The 16,853-nt window shown below is 36.9% G+C and overlaps 1 protein-coding gene across 6 annotated transcripts in view; it reads left to right on the forward strand.

Annotated features, from left to right (window-relative positions):
- The window catches only part of FILIP1 (filamin A interacting protein 1), a 269,457-nt gene that overhangs the window by 38,919 nt on the left and 213,685 nt on the right, over nt 1-16,853 (forward strand). For 4 of the 6 annotated variants that reach the window (XM_049695665.1, XM_049695664.1, XM_049695668.1 and 1 more), the window contains one exon: nt 8,435-8,511. The exons of 1 other annotated variant lie outside the window; for it this stretch is intronic. The gene's annotated coding sequence lies outside the window, so the exon portion shown is untranslated. Of the gene's footprint in view, nt 1-1,506; nt 1,574-8,434; nt 8,512-16,853 lie in introns of those variants that run through there. One more of the 6 variants, XM_049695666.1, reaches the window with a different exon arrangement.

Below are 16,853 nucleotides of genomic sequence, written 5' to 3' on the forward strand. Positions count from 1 at the left end.
GCTGATTTTTATATGGTTTTATAATTAAAAGGCAAAACTGGCTAGCAAAAACAGACCAAATGGCTTTCATTAACTTTGAAAATACTTGTTTTCCAGATAGGAGCTGACGATGCCAATCTATAGCCACTGTCTAACACAGAGGTCATATGCCCAACCACATACACGTCTTAGGAAAAGAAGGATCAAAAAAACTTGAAATAACCTTAAAATTCTCCAGAGTGATGTAGATATTATACATGAGAGACAAAAACTTAAATTTCACAAATAGTTTTTTTCTATCAATTATGCAATTTAGCAAATACTTGTAGGTCAACTAAACAATGTGAAAAAAAAACTCACTTTTTTGAAAGTACAATGAATGCTATTAAAAAATTGAGATACTTTGTTTTTTACTTGGGTTGTTTTTACCAAAACTTAATACCCATGAGATTTTCGTTGGTCTTTTAATGCTTCCTGTGTTGTACTATACTTGTATGCTCCTGTTTTTGCCCTATCAACTTCTTTTTTTAAACAACACAAATTTATTTATTCATTCATTCATTCATTCATTCATTCATTCATTCATTCATTTTTACATCTTTATTGGAGTATAATTGCATTACAATGTTGTGTTAGTTTCTGCTATACATCAAAGTGACTCAGCTATATGTATACATATATCCCCATATCCCCTCCCTCTTGTGCCTCCCTCCCACCCCCCATCCCACCCCTCTCCTCTAAGGTCGTCACAAAGCACCGAGCTGATCTCCCTGTGCTATGCAGCAGCTTCCCACTAGCTATTTTACATTTGGTAGTGCATATATGTCAATGCTATTTTCTCGCCTCGTCCCAGCCTCCCCTTCCCCTCCTGTGCCCTCAAGTCTGCTCTCTACGTCTGCATCTCTATTCCTGCCCTGCCACTAGGTTCATCAGTACCATTTTTCTAGATTCCATATATAGTCATAAACAACACAAATTTATTATCTTGCAGTTCTGCAGGTCGCAGGTCGAATATGGGTCTCACTGGGCCAACACCAAAGTGTCAACAGGGCTTCACTCTTTTCTAGCCGCTCTAGGGGAGTACACTTTTCCTTGCTTATTTAGATTGTTGGCAGAATTCAGCTTCTAGCAGTCATGGACTGAAGCCATCTCCATGTCCTAGCTGGTTGTCAGGTGAGAGCATTCCCAGCTTCTAGAGGCTGCCCACGCACCCCTTCCATTTTCAAAGCCAGCAATTTTTTTGCCATTTAAATTTTATTTTGAAATTGTAATGATTACGTTCTATATACTTTTCCTTATTTAGTGTGTCCTTCTTGGCCCATCTGAGATGGGAAGTAGGACGGGATTTGATCAATAAATGGACTCATGGAAAACCACCATGGATTCTGTGCTTCAGATTTCACAGCTTTGCGCTAAACATTTCTTGAATTTGGATGAGCTGCTAAGCCTCTCAGTTTTCTCATCTTCAGGAGGGAATGGAATTAGATGATTTATAAGGTCTTTCCTAACTCAAGACCCTTATATTTAGAAATGCAGTTCCTTCCACAAAGTCTTTCGCGATCTCCAGTGATGTCTCCAGCTTTCAAAACTCATGGTATTGTGGGCTTTTCTTTTTTGCCTCACATAATCTTTCAGTTTTATAACAGTCATAGCACATAGTATAGTGCTTTTGTCCTCCAGCTTTTTATTTAAAAATTTTTTAAACTGGCAGGAATTTGGAATTTGAAAGACAAGTACAATGAACTCCCATCTATCTCTAAACTGTATATATAACATATGAAAATAAGTTGAAGGCATCATGATACTCAGCATTTCCTAAGAATAAGTACATTCTTCTACCAGCATCACATCTAAGAAAACAATGCTTTAATAATATCTAACTTATATAGCTCATATTAGAATTTCCCCAATTGTACAGAACATAACTTTTTACAGCTGTTTTCATTTTTTGATTCAGGATATGATCAAGGATCATACATCATGTTTTCTTGCTATGAGATTTAATCTAGGACATTACCTTGTTTGGTTTTTTTATGACATTGCTATTTTTGAAGAATATAGACTATGTAGCTGTCATTTGGAATGTCTCACATTCTGAGTTTGTCTTGTGATGTTCTTTGATTAGATTTAGATTAAACGTTTCTGGCAAGGCGGAATCACAGTTGATGTGCACTTACTGCATTACACAGGAGGGTCAGCGAGTCCCTTTGTCTTACTATCAGTGGTGCAAAGTGTGATCACTTAGCTAAGGGCAGACTGCCAGATGGCTCCATTTTGAAGGTATATTTTCCTCTTTGAAGTTGGTACTTACAGACCATGTGAATATACTGTTCCCCATCAATCTTTAAGCAATATTTTTATCATCCATTAATGATTTTTGCCTAAATTAGTTATTACATTGGGGAAGGCAAAATGGTTTGTTTTAAAAAATTCTTTCATTCCTTTGTAGTTATGAGCTGTCATTCCTCTATCAGGAGAGTTTTTCCTCTCCCACTTCTTTTTTTTCCCCTTCTCACTCTACTTCTTTTGAGAACCACCAAGGACTCCATTTTTTATTCAACATGTTTTAATCCTTTACTGTTTTCAGTTTTTTTGATGCTCGGATTATCCCAGATTGAACCATTGAAAGCCTCTTCAAATCAGGACACAACTTCACTAGTCTTGAGTACCTCCTTGCCTTGTGGTGTAAGACGTTTCAGACTCACCTTATATTTTTCTCTGCCCTAGGCCTGGAACCAGCCACTTTTCCAAAAGAGTCTTGGTTTCTTTCAGTGTGAAATGAGATTTCAGTTAACACAGTCTGTGCTCTAGGAATGCTCCTTGCCAGTGGGATAATCATTGTTTCTAGGCTTTTCCAGTGCAGAGAGCCAGGGATTTCTTTTTAAGAGGAATTATATAATGAGTTATAATAATATATCCAATTCAAGTTTAGGATTACACGGTTTCTACTAACTGCTTCTGTCTTACATTTTTATTTCTTTTCTTCTGTGCCAAGAATCCTGGTTCTCAGTGACACTAGGGTTGAAAGGATTAGCACATCACATAATTACTCATCTGCTTTATCATGTATTACATGCATCATAATCTCAGAATAACACTGTTGTCTACAATATGATTACTGAAAATAGATACAAATTTTTTTGTGTAGTTATTTGCATCCTTAGGGTATATCTCTCTAGAGGTGTACAATCACAATTTATATTTAAAGTCACTTGGATGTTAGCCAAAAAAGAATGAAATATTGCCCTTTGCGACAACATAGATGGACCTAGAGGGTATTGTGCTAAGTGAGATATGTCAGACAGAGAAAGACAAATATTATATGATTTCACTTATATGTGGAATCTAAGAAACAAAACAAATGAACAAACATAACAAAACAGAAGCAAATTCATAGACAGACAACAAATAGGTGGCTGCCAGAGGGGAGGGGGTTATAAGGATGAGTGAAATAGATGAGGGAGATTAAGAGGTACAAACTTCCAGTTATAAAATAAATAAATCACATGAATGTAATGTACAGTATAGGGAATATAGTTAATAATAGTTTAAACTGTATGCTGACAGATGGTAACTAAACTTACTGTGTGATCATTTTCTAATGAATAGAAATATTGAATCACTGCATTGTGAATCACTGCTGTAGGTCAATTATACTTCCAAAACCAACCAACCAACCAAAAAAACTAATAGAAAAAGAGATAAGATTTGTGGTTACCAGGGGTGAGGGATGGGGGCAGGGGAAATTGGATGAATGCAGTCAAAAGGTACAAACTTCCAGTTATAAGATAAGTAAGTACTAAGATATAATGTACAGTATGATAAATATAATTAACACTGCTGTATGTTATGTATGAAAGTTGTTAAGAGTGTAAATCCTGAGTTCTCATCATAAGGAAAACAAATTTTTTTCTTCTATTTTTTATCTTATGTGAGGTGATGGGTGTTCAATAAGCTTATCGTGGTTATCATTTCATGATGTACGTAAGTCACATCACTATGCTGTACACCTTAAACTTATACAGTGCTGTATGTCAATTATATCTCAATGAAACTGGAAGAAAAAGTCACTTGGAAAAGTTATTTTCTGTGTGAATGTAGCACCAATTGGATATAATTTTAATTTCATGTGTTAAAGATTGTTCTCATTTAATTTAAAAATGAATACAATTCAAAATGAACATTTCAGTGTTTATTCTTGCTTTTGTTTAATATATATGCTTATTTTATATATATATGTAATTTTTTATAGGGAACATCTTAGTTCATAGTAACAGTAATATGTTAACTTATTTACAGTGTCCTAAAACGCATGTAAAATAGTTTCAGAGTTTCAATACAATATCACTACTAACAATGCAATACCAAGTAAAGTTAAAAAAATTTTTTTTTGTCATTAGAATATATCCCATTAAGGATGTACAGTAATGGCTTCAAATGTTACTTGAATTAATTCTTTTTTCTGTTTGATTTTTATAACTTGATACATTTAGGTTCATCTGTTTGTATTTGTGTTCAACTTAATGTTTTTTTTTACAGCCATTTCATTTAATTTTTGATTATGTAAAAACATTTGTATGGTTCAAAGGTTGAAACTATATAAGGTGGTATGTTCACTAAAGTGTCACTCCTTCCAAGGATGTACAGTAATGGCTTCAAAAGTTACTTGAATTAATTCTTTTTCCTGTTTGACTTTTATAACTTGATACATTTAGGTTCATCTGTTTGTATTTGTGTTCAACTTAATGTTTTTTTTACAACCATTTCATTTAATTTTTGATTACGTAAAAACATGTATATGGTTCAAAGGTTGAAACTATATAAGATGGTATGTTCACTAAAGTGTCACTCCTTCCTTATTTCTTCTGTTCCACCCCCCACCCATCCTCTATAGGGAAACATTTTCTTTTTTTGGCTTACACTTCTTTTCCTCATTTCGAAAAACATATATTTCCCTTTCTTAATCAACGGGTAATATATAATAGACTTTTTAAACTTTGTTGTGTTTACTTAACAATATATCCTGAAAATGACCCCATATTGATTCATAGAGATCTCTCTTATTCTTTTCTTTTTTATGTTTATACAGTATTCCGTACTACAATCTATTCAAGCAGTCTCCTATAAATAAGCATTGCCTTGTTTCCAATATTTTCCTGTTATAAATAATCTTGTAATTCATGACTTTATGCATATGTTGTTATATATATATATATGGATATGCCACAATTTAGTTCTTTATTTAAAAAATATTTATATGCTAATTATTTTATTGAGTTGCATTGAACTTTTGGGGAATGGGGCAATGGCATACACTTAGCAGAGCCTGCGAATCTATTTATAAGATGCTGCCGTTGAACCAGTTCTTGGCTTATTTTATGACAAACATTTAGATACTGGAGTTGCTTCATCTTTGCCACATATATTGAGCTCTCAGTATGTCTAACTCTGTCTTCCTCAGAGATGAAGACAAAGTCCTTACCTTTCAGGAACTGACAGTCTATCCCCAAGTTTGTAACCTGGCTCAAATTTGAATCACCTGGAGAGCTTTTAAAATGTACTGATCCACGTTGCCCCTTCTAGACCTCTTAAATCAGATTCGCTGTGTTTAGGCCCCCATCTTTTTTTTTTTGTTTTAACTATCAGTGTGATTCTAGTTGCAGTCAAGGTTGAGGACCACTGATCTGTAGGTAGATGTGACCATACACGGTAGGTGTAGGTGTCACAAAGTGTGAAGGGTGTGAAGGAGATGGAAAGAGTCTCTTGGGCTGGGAATATTTGGACTCATGGAATATACAGGATTTGAAATAGTAAAATAAGAGGATAAATGTGACTTTGAGAGGAGGAAGACATAGAAGTTGGCAAGAGCAACCGAGTTGGGACTAATGCATGGGAAGGAGTATGTGGTGAAAATGAAGACAGTAGGAACTTTGAGGCCTACTGTGGTGTACTTAGAATAATAGAAAATTCAGGTCAGATGATGGGTTAGGGAAGGAAAAGGGCAGCAGAAAACGTGTTTGGAGTTTCAGAAATAGAAAGCAATGATCTGACAAGATGATGTGTCCCAATCTCCCTACTAAATTTTTTGATCTACAAATGAGAAAGCAGACTAATATTCAATAGAAGACATTCTGCAAACCACACAGTTTCGAGCACCAGTGGTGCTACCCGCCTCTGATCCAGACTTTCCTCCTCCCCGTGTGGTCTCCTGAGCACGAGCCAGGCTTCTCCAGACCCCCTCGTCCCCAGGCTCTTGCCCACCTCCCTTAGGGTCCTTGGTGACCTCACACTCCCTCTCCTGGGCAGAGTAAGGAGTTGGTTCTACTGTTTTCCCAACGGACCCATATGGTGTAAACGTTATGGCTGCTCCCCTGACGACCCATTTTGTAAGTCATTAAACAAACCAAACTGCACTGAATATTGACTTTTTTCTTTTTTGTTTTCTTAACAACTTTCTTACTGACAGAGGAGTGGGGAGACAAGAAATTATGGAGAAAAAGAAGTGAATATTTCAAAATTATCTTTTTCTAATCAAAACAAGGATAATTTTCTTTACTTGCTCAAAGGTCACACTAAACATGTGATACCTGGTTTTCTGATTCCAAATCTCCTAATCCCTTGGTGACTCATGTGACTAAATTAAGATGTTAAAACATGATAGATTATTAAAAAATAGCAAATAACTACTAATTTTTTTGCCTTTCAATTTTTGTATTAGAGCGTATTTGACCAAAATAGAACAGAGCCGTTTATATATTTCAAAATATAGATATTACTGTGTTACGAGGTTCGGGAGTCTACTTTTCGGTCGAATGATCTATCTGTCTGGCAAAGAATGTCTTATTTTAATTTGGCATTTGGAGTGTCAGGCTGGTGCCAGGGCTGCCTCACGCCAGAGGGTCAGGGAAAATCACGCTGTAAGTAGGGAGGCGGCCACCAGGTGGCAGTCAAGCACTACCCGTCAGCGTCTGAGTTCAGGTTAGTGTGTATGATGGCGAAACAACTAATTTTGTTGAAAAACAAATGTGTTTAATTTTAAGAGCTTTCTCTCTCATATGTAGATAAAGTCTAATATGAACCGCAGACCCCATTATTAAAATCCATCTAAACTAAGATAAAGTTTTATTACTTATCTGCCATAAATATAGTTTCGTTTCTCTCGCATACTGGAAAACAAAAAGGGAGATGATTGAGTACTTATGTATTATTGACCATATACTTGAAAATATATGTCAATAAATAGTGCCTAACAGTCTTCTGTCAGAAAAATGTCCAGAACTTCTGTGCAAAAGGGAACTGCAGTAGGGTTCCTGAGCTGTCACGATGTACCTCTACCTGACATTTCTCTGGAGAGGCCTCTTCACCTCAGAGGGTGTCCAACTTTGCAAGCTCCCTCCACAAGTATGGAAAATGATGAACATGAGACTGTCTTACTTTTATAAAAAGATCATATTATTATTCTCAAAGTTAACTTTTTGTAAATACTTTAACAAAGTATTTATTTATAAAGCATTTGAACATTTTGAAGAAAAATTTGGAGTTTCTATATGTAATTATAACCTTTTAGACCTATGCTAAATTAATACCATCACAGAAAAAGCATAAAATTAAAATTATGTCATCCTGATTGGTATAAATTAGTGTATCTCATTGTTACTGTTCCTTTCTCTTTTAGAGACTGCATGATTTGTTCTCAGTTAATAATATCTTTTTGTTTTATAATTTTATTATGGAAATTTTAAAAAATATACAAAAGAAGAGAGACTAATATAATGAGCCCGTTTATATTCATCTTCCAACTTCAATAATTACATTATTGTTTCATCTATACCCTCCGACCTTTATTTTTCCAAGTATCTGAAGCATTTTAAAGCAAACCCAAGAGATCATATCATTTCTCCTGTGAACACTTGTTTGTATCACCAATAAGTGAAAACTTAAAAGAAAACACCAACCACATAACCGCAATACTGCTATCCCATTACTGGAGCTCTTGATATGTAGCTTTGTTTCAAAGCTCAGTCAGGCAATACAACATCCTGAGTGAAGTAATATTTAAGTCTTGAGAGCTTAAAATGAGGGTATGCTGTAGGATGTTAAATAAATACTAATTTTAAAAAATAGGCAGAACTATTTTTAAGATGAAATATATTTATAGAGAGTATATTTTATTATTTAATTAAACTATAAAATCTCATATGTGAGTCATTGCACAAAGGGAAAGCATGTACATATCTGGAGACAGGCAAAGTTTTTTTATTTACATGTGTATATAAAATTTTGTACACGTTTACAAGTTAGATAAGTGTGTTCCAATGTGCATAGTTATGTTTTATTACCACAGTCTGGATGAAAGTTATACGAGTAAGACTACATTGGCTAAACTATGTCTGCCGTGAGGCATAAGACTTTCTGATGCACAGTTCTGTTTATTCTGGCTTCCATTCTTTTTCAGACTTCATGTGACGTAATGTTCCCTATAAAAATCTGACATCAGTAAGCGTAGGAGCGGACTCGTTACATTTTCTGAAGGTAATCAGTGTTTTTAGGTTTTAGTATTCTCCTCCATGCCTGGCCATATTGACATTAGCTTCAGCTGAAGCAGGCGTGACCACAGAGTTCGTTTACCTCAAATGACTAAAGCTTAAGAATATGCCGCAGAGTTCAGCTAAGACTAGGAGAGGCATGCAATTGCATAGATGAATGTAAGTGATATTGCATATCTTTTTAGGAATGCAATGTTTAGATTATATCGAGTGGCGGTTAAGAGTAAACAGACAGCTTTTTTTTCTCTAAGATCTTGTATTGATAATACCTCCACGCTATTTCAATATTATATTAACCCGGTGTATTGCCTGTGTGTGACAATTTTGCAGGGTTTTTCCTAGCACACTGTTAACTTAAAATCTAAAAGAATGCACAGATTAAATTGCAAATACAAATCTAAAGTAACTGTTATTTCCTCAGATTTTTTTTTCAGTTGCTATTTGCTTTTTTTTTTTGAAGTTTTGAATTTTATTTTATTTATTTTTTTATACAGCAGGTTCTTATTTGTTATCCATTTTATACATATTAGTGTATATATGTCAATCCCAATCTCCCAATTCATCCCACCACCACCACCCACCCTGCCACTTTCCCCCTTGGTGTCCGTAGTTTGTTCTCTACATCTGTGTCTCTATTTCTGCCCTGCAAAGCGGTTCATCTGTAACATTTTTCTAGGTTCCACATATATGCGTTAATATACGATATTTGTTTTTCTCTTTCTGACTTACTTCACTCTGTATGACACTTTGTAGATCCATCCACGGCTCTATAAGTGACACAATTTCATTTCTTTCTATGGCTGAGTAATATTCCATTGTATATATGTACCACATCTTCTTTATCCATTCATCTGTCGATGGGCATTTAGGTTCTTCCATAACCTGGCTATTGTAAATAGTGCTGCAATAAACATTGGGGTGCATGTGTCTTTCTGAATTATGGTTCTCTCTGGGTATATGCCCAGTAGTGGGATTCCTGGGTCATATGGTAATTCTATTTTTAGTTTTTTAAGCAGCCTCCATACTGTTCTCCATAGTGGCTGTATCAATGTACATTCCCACCAACAGTGCAAGAGGGTTCCCTTTTCTCCACACCCTCTCCAGCATTTGTTGTTTGTAGATTTCCTGATGATGCCCATTCTAACTGGTGTGAGGTGATACCTCATTGTAGTTTTGATTTGCATTTCTCTAATAATTAGTGATATTGAGCAGGTTTTCATGTGCTTCTTGACCATCTCTATGTCTTCTTTGGAGAAATGTCTATTTAGGTCTTCTGCCCATTTTTGGATTGGGTTGTTTGTTTTTTTAATATTGAGCTGATGAACTGTTTATATATTTTGGAGATTAATCCTTTGTCCGTTGATTTGTTTGCAAACATTTTCTCCCATTCCGAGGGTTGTCTTTTCATCTTGTTTATGGTTTCCTTTGCTGTGCAAAAGCTTTTAAGTTTCATTAGGTCCCATTTGTTTATTTTTGTTTTTATTTCCATTACTCTAGGAGGTGGGTCAAAAAAGATCTTGCTGTGATTTATGTCAAAGAGTGTTCTTCCTATGTTTTCCTCTAAGAGTTTGATAGTGCCTGGCCTTATACTTAGGTCTTTAATCCATTTGGAGTTTATTTTTGTGTATGGTGTTAGGGAGTGTTCTAATTTCATTCTTTTACATGTAGCTGTCCAGTTTTCCCAGCACCACTTATTGAAGAGACTGTCTTTTCTCTATTGTATATCCTTGCCTCCTTTGTCATAGATTAGTTGACCATAGGTGTGTGGGTTTATCTCTGGGCTTTCTATCCTGTTCCATTGATCTATATTTCTGTTTTTGTGCCAGTACCATATTGTCTTCATTACTGTAGATTTGTAGTATAGTCTGAAGTCAGGGAGCCTGATTCCTCCAGCTCTGTTTTTTTCCCTCAATACCGCTTTGGCTAACCGGGGTCTTTGTGTCTCCATACAAATTTTAAGAATTTTTTGTTCTAGTTCTGAAAAAAATGCCATTGGTAATTTGATAGGGATTGCATTGAATCTGTAGATTGCTTTGGGTAGTATAGTCATTTTAACAGTATTGATTCTTCCAATCCAAGAACATGGTATATCTCTCCGTCTGTTTGTATCATCTTTAATTTCTTTCATCAGTGTCTTACACTTTTCTGCATACAGGTCTTTTGTCTCCTTAGGTAGGTTTATTCCTAGGTATTTTATTCTTTTGGTTGCAATGGTAAATGGGAGTATTTCCTTAATTTCTCTTTCAGACTTTTCATCATTAGTGTATAGGGATGCAAGAGATTTCTGTGCATTAATTTTGTATCCTGCTACTTTACCAAATTCATTGATTAGCTCTAGTAGTTTTCTGGTGGCATCTTTAGGATTCTCTATGTATAGTATCATGTCATCTGCAAAGAGTGACAGTTTTACTTCTTCTTTTCCAATTTGTATTCCTTTTATTTCTTTTTCTTCTCTGATTGCCGTGGCTAAAACTTCCAAAACTGTGTTGAATAATAGTGGTGAGAGTGGGCAACCTTGTCTTCTTGCTGATCTTAGAGGAAATGGTTACAGTTTTTCACCATTGAGAATGATGTTGACTGTGGGTCATATATGGCCTTTATTATGTTGAGTTAAGTTCCCTCTATGCCTACTTTCTGGAGAGTTTTTATCATAAATCGGTGTTGAATTTTGTCAAAAGCTTTTTCTGCATCTATTGAGATGATCATATGGTTTTTCTTCTTCAATTTCTTAACATGGTGTATCACATTGATTGATTTGCGTATATTGAAGAATCTTTGCATTCCTGGGATAAACCCCACTTGATCATGGTGAATGATCCTTTTAATGTGTTGTTGGATTCTGTTTGCTAGTATTTTGTTGAGGATTTTTGCATCTATATTCATCAGTGATATTGGTCTGTAATTTTCTTTTTTTGTAGTATCTTTGTCTGGTTTTGGCATCAGGGTGCTGGTGGCCTCATAGAATGAGTTTGGGAGTGTTCCTTCGTCTGCAATTTTTGGAAGAGTTTGAGAAGGATGGTTGTTAGCTCTTCTCTAAATGTTTGACAGAATTCACCTGTGAAGCCATCTGGTCCTGGGCTTTTGTTTGTTGGAAGATTTTTAATCACAGTTTCAATTTCATTACTTGTGACTGGTCTGTTCATATTTTCTATTTCTTCCTGGTTCAGTCTTGGAAGGTTATACCTTTCTACAAATTTGTCCATTTCTTCCAGGTTGTCCATTTTATTGGCATAGAGTTGCTTGTAGTAGTCTCTTAGGATGCTTTGTATTTCTGTGGTGTCTGCTGTAACTTCTCCTTTTTCATGTCTAATTATATTGATTTGAGTCCTCTCCCTCTTTTTCTTGATGTGTCTGGCTAATGGTTTATCAATTTTGTTTATCTTCTCAAAGAACCAGCTTTTACTTCTATTGATCTTTGCTATTGTTTTCTTTGTTTGTATTTCATTTATTTCTGCTCTGATATTTATGATTTCTTTCCTTCTACTAACTTTGGGTTTTGTTTGTTCTTCTTTCTCTAGTTCCTCTAGGCATAAGGTTAGATTGTTCATTTGAGATTTTTCTTGTTTCTTGAGGTAGGATTGTATTGCTATAAACTTCCCTCTTACAACTGCTTTTGTTGCATCCCATATGTTTTGGATCATCGTGTGCTCATTGTCATTTGTCTTTAGGTATTTTTTGATTTCCTCTTTGATTTCTTCAGTGATCTCTTGGTTATCTAGTAACGTATTGTTTAGCCTCCATGTGTTTGTGTTTTTTACAGCTTTTTCCCTGTAATTTATTTCTAATCTCATAACGTTGTGGTAGGAAAAGATGCTTGATATGATTTCAATTTTCTTAAATTTACTGAGGCTTGATTTGTTACCCATGATGTGATCTTTCCTGGAGAGTGTTCCATGTGCACTTGAGAAAAAAGTGTAATCTGCTGGTTTTGGATGGAATGTTCTATAAATACCAATTAAATCTATCTGTTGTATTGTGTCATTTAAAGCTTGTGTTTCCTTATTAATTTTCTGTTTAGATGATCTGTCCATTGGTGTAAGTGAGGTGTTAAAGTCCCCCAGTATTATTGTGTTACTGTTGATTTCCTCTTTTAGAGCTGTTAGCATTTGCCTTATATATTCAGGTGCTCCTATGTTGGGTGCATATATATTTATAATTGTTATATCGTCTTGGATTGATCCCTTGATCATTATGTATTGTCCTTCCTTGTCTCTTGTAACAGTCTTTATTTCAAAGTCTATTTTATCTGATATGAGTGTTGTTATTCCAGCTTTTTTTTGATTTCCATTTGCATGGAATATCTTTTTTCCATCCCTTCACTTTCAGTCTGTCTGTGTGTCCCTAGGTCTGAATTGGGTCTCTTGTAGAGAGCATATATATGGGTCTTGTTTTTGTATCTGTTCAGCAAGCCTGTGTCTTTTGGTTGGAGCATTTAATCCATTCATGTTTAAGGTAATTATCAATATGTACGTCCCTATTACCATTTTCTTAATTGTTTTGGGTTTGTTTTTGTAGATCCTTTTCTTCTCTTGTGTTTCCCACTTAGAGAATTTCCTTTAGCATTTGTTGTAGAGCTTTTTGGTGATGGTGAATTCTCTTAGCTTTTGCTTGTCTGTAAAGCTTTTGATTTCTCCCTCGAATCTGAATGTGATCCTTGCCGGGTGGAATAATCTTAGTTGTAGGTTCTTCCCTTTCATCACTTTAAATATATCATGCCACTCCTTTCTTGCTTTTGGAGCTTCTGTTGAGAAATCAGCTGTTAACCTTATGGGAGTTCCCTTGTATGTTATTTGTTGCTTTTCCCTTGCTGCTTTCAATAATTTTTCTTTGTCTTTCATCTTTGCCAAATTGATTACTATGTGTCTTGGCGTGTTTCTCCTTGGGTTTATCCTGTACGGGACTCTCTGGACTCGCTTCCTGGACTTGGGTGGCTATTTCCTTTCCCATGTTAGGGAAGTTTTCGACTATAATCTCTTCAAATATTTTTTCGAGTCCTTTCTCTCTCTCTTCTTCTTCTGGGACCCCTATAATGCGAATGCTGTTGTGTTTAATGTTTTCCCAGAGGTCTCTTAAGCTGTCTTCATTTCTTTTCATTCTTTTTTCTTTATTCTGTTTGGCAGCAGTGAATTCCACCATTCTGTCTTCCAGGTCACTTATCCGTTCTTCTGCCTCTGTTTTTCTGCTATTGAGTCCTTGTAGCGTATTTTTCATTTCAGTTATTGTATTATTCATCTCTGTTTGTTTGTTCTTTAATTCTTCTAGGTCTTTGTTAAACATGTCTTGCATCTTCTCGATCTTTGCTTCCATTCTTTTTCCGAGGTTCTGGATCATCTTCACTATCATTATTCTGAATTCTTTTTCTGGAAGGTTACTATCTCCACTTTATTTAGTTGTTTTTCTGGGGTTTTATCCTGTTCCTTCATCTGGTACATAGCCCTCTGCCTTTTCATTTTGTCTATCTTTCTGTGAATGTGGTTTTCCTTCCACAGGCTGCAGCATTGTAGTTCTTCTTGCTTCTGCTGTCTGCCCTCTGGTGGATGAGGCTATCTAAGAGGCTTGTGCAAGTTTCCCAATGGGAGGGACTGGTGGTGGGTAGAGCTTGGTGTTGCTGTCAATAGCGGAGCTCAGTAAAACTTTAATCCACTTGTCTGCTGAGGAGTGGGGCTGGGTACCCTCCCTGTTGGTTGTTTTGCCTGAGGCGACCCAACACTGGAGCCTATCGGGGCTCTTTGGTAGGGCTAATGGTGGACTCTGGGAGGGCTCACACCAAGGAGTACTTCCCAGAATTTCTGCTGCCAGTGTCCTCGTCCTCACGGTGAGACACAGCCACCCCCCACCTCTGCAGGATACCCTCCAACACTAGCAGGTAGGTCTAGTTCAGTCTCCTATGGGGTCACTGCTCCTTCCCTGGGTCCCGATGTGTGCCCTCCAAGAGTGGAGTCTCTGTTTCCCCCAGTCCTGTTGAAGTCCTGCAATCAAATCCCACCAGCCTTCAAAGTCTGAATCTCTAGGAATTCCTCCTCCCATTGCCAGACCCCCAGGTTGGGGAGCCTGACGTGGGGCTCAGAACCTTCACTTCAGTGGGTGGACTTCTGTGGTATAATTGTTCTGCAATTTGTGAGTCACCCACCCAGCAGTTATGGGATTTGATTTTACTGTGATTGTGCCCCTCCTACTGTCTCAGTGTGGCTTCTCCTTTGGCTTTGGATGCTGGGTATATTTTTTGGTGAGTTCCAGTGTGTTCCTGTCGATGATTGTTCAACACTTAGTTGTGATTCCAGTGGTCTCGCAGGAGGGAGTGAGAGCACATCCTTCTACTCTGCCATCTTGAACCAAATCCTCCCTCCCCAGATTTTGAAAAAAATATTTATTTATTTATTTGGTTGCACTGGGTCTTAGTTGCAGTATGCAAACCCTTAGTTGTGGCATGCATGTGAGATCCAATTCCCTGACCAGGGATTGAACCCAGGCCCCCTGCATTGGGAGCACAGAGTCTTACCCACCGCACCACCAGGGAAGTCCCTATTTCCTCAGATTTTGACTGTCCTCTGTGTATGCCTGCTTTATATGGACTTAGTCTTAGGAGTGCTTGCCTTAGGAAAAGCGTAGGAAAGGTAACTTTGTCTCATCAGGTATCTCAAATTTTTTTTGTTGACTAACTTCTGAAATTCTAAAACCAATGTTCTATTAATTCTATAGTAGATAGATTGAATTCTTTGTTCAAATACAACAATTCCTGAGCCCTAAGCCTTATGAATTATAACACCTCGATGTGTATTCACCCACTCTCCTTTTCTCTGTGCAAGTCTTGATAGGGGAGTGAGCACACCGAGGTTGCTATCAGAAAGAATACATGCAGGCCTTCTTAAGAAGCAGGTTTATTCAACAGAATTAGCTCTAGTCAGGATTTGACTAACCAAAAAATGTGCTAAGTAAATTTGTGTTAGCAAGTAACCTAAAACTGCCTGTTTTTTTTCTATAAGGCTAAAAATAACTGTTTAACAAAATGTTATCGGAAGTGTTTTATTTAAAACAAATATTATAGGCTAATGTAGAGTCTATTTTGTCTAATTTCCCTGAAATGTATTCTCCAATCATAAAACTGCCAACATCATCATCTACTGAATGTTATATCAATAGATAATTGGAAAACTTTCACTTCTAGTGGAGTTTAGTATCAATATTAGAATGTGTAAAAACTTCTGAGTGAGATTGTCCTGGGTTCTAATTTTAGTTCTGACACTGACCTTGGTCTATTACTTACCCTCTCAGAAATTCGATTTCTTCATCCATAAAAATAGCATAATCCTATCTAATAATAATAGCTGTGTTGGAGAATTGTTTTGGCTCAGACGGTGAATATGAAGTAGCTGGCTGTCTTAATTTGGGTTCTCCCAGAAACAGGAATTCTAAGGCAAGAATTCCAGTGAAATAGTTTACTCGGGAAGTTCAGAGAATATGGTAGGGAAGTGGGGGAAGAATCAAATGACAAGGTGTCAACTGGCAAAGAGTACGTGGGTCAGCCAGCTACCACAAAGGACACCTAGAGCTTAATTCTGTAGGGAAAAATGATGCAAAGCACACACCTTAGAAATTTCCACCTGAGGGGTGAGGGAGTTGGGATATTAATACACCAACTTCTGGGAGGTCAGTGGTTGAGGGCTTCTCTCTGGGGTATTAATTCCTTAGCGCTATACTCTGCTCCTGAACAACAGCCCTGAGGGATGCATACACCATGCCAGTGGTTGGAATCTCACCAGAGCATACTGAAAATTCCTCAGGAAGGTGGGGTGGGCACTGATACAGCTTCTTCACTAGTACAATGTTTTCCCAGGCTTCAATAAAAGATAGGTATGAAAATAAAAAATAAAACGGACCTCTTACTAGAAGATATTGTTATTGAATACTATACCCTTCCCTTTATAACATACTCTCTTTTCTGAATCAGTCAGCTTAAGGCTAAGCTGCTGTACGAAAAAAAAAAAAGATCCCAAACACAGTGGTTTGAAGAATGGAGATGTTTCCTTCTTATGTATTAGTCCAGGGTTCTGTGGGACAGATTCGCGGGCCTCCCATTCGGGGAAGCACGTTCCTTTTATCTTGCTGCTCCATAGTAGGAGCTGGAGGAGACATGAGGGTAATGTCTTTGTTTACATGGTCAAAGCAGAAAGTGCCATTTCTAGCTTCCAGCCAGTGGGAAGGGGAAAAGAGAGGGGAGGAGCGTTTGCCCATTGTCTTAGGCCCAGCCAGCCCCAGAAGTAGCATCCACATCCCTGCTCCCATGAAGAGAGCTTGGTCACGAGGCCGTGCCTATGGCAGGGGAGCCTG

This window comes from Orcinus orca, chromosome 12 (genome assembly GCF_937001465.1).
Source record: "Orcinus orca chromosome 12, mOrcOrc1.1, whole genome shotgun sequence".
In the NCBI taxonomy this organism is placed as follows: Eukaryota; Metazoa; Chordata; class Mammalia; order Artiodactyla; family Delphinidae; genus Orcinus; species Orcinus orca.